The following is a 603-nucleotide window of genomic DNA, read 5'->3' as shown; positions in this document are numbered from 1 at the left end:
TTTTGGTTCTTGTGAACGTTGACATCGATTCGTTCCAAATTTACACTCTCGGGGCATAATAGAAAGCTTTTACTACTTATTCGATAGAATGAGAAAAAATACTCGCTCCAAAGTTATTCTGTTATGGCGCAACTGAGTAGTCTAATGTTGTTTCCGTTTTGCTTCTTGTAAACGTTGACATCGATTCGTTCCAAATTTACACTCTCAGGGCATAATAGAACAATTTAATTAGGCTTTACTATTTGTTCGATAGAATTAGAAAAAGTACTAGTTGCAATGTTATACTGTTAGGGCTCAACTGAGAAGTCTAATGTTGTTCTGGTTTGGGTTCTTGTGAAAGGTGACATCGATTTGTTCCAAATTTACTCTCGGGGCAAAATAGAACAATATAATTTGGTTTTACTCTTTTTTCGATTGAATGAGAAAAAGTACTAGTTGCAAAGTTATACTGTTAGGGCTCAACTAAGTAGTCTAACGTTGTTCCGATTTTGGTTCTCGTGAACGTTGACATCGATTCGTTCCAAATTTACACTCTCGGGGCAGAATAGAAAGCTTTTACTCCTTATTCGATAGAATGAGAAAAAATACTCGTTGCAAAGTTAT

This window comes from Ananas comosus, linkage group 23 (genome assembly GCF_001540865.1).
Source record: "Ananas comosus cultivar F153 linkage group 23, ASM154086v1, whole genome shotgun sequence".
Classification (NCBI taxonomy): domain Eukaryota; kingdom Viridiplantae; phylum Streptophyta; class Magnoliopsida; order Poales; family Bromeliaceae; genus Ananas; species Ananas comosus.
The sequence above is the reverse complement of the archived record's forward strand: the minus strand, read 5'-3'. Positions refer to the sequence as shown.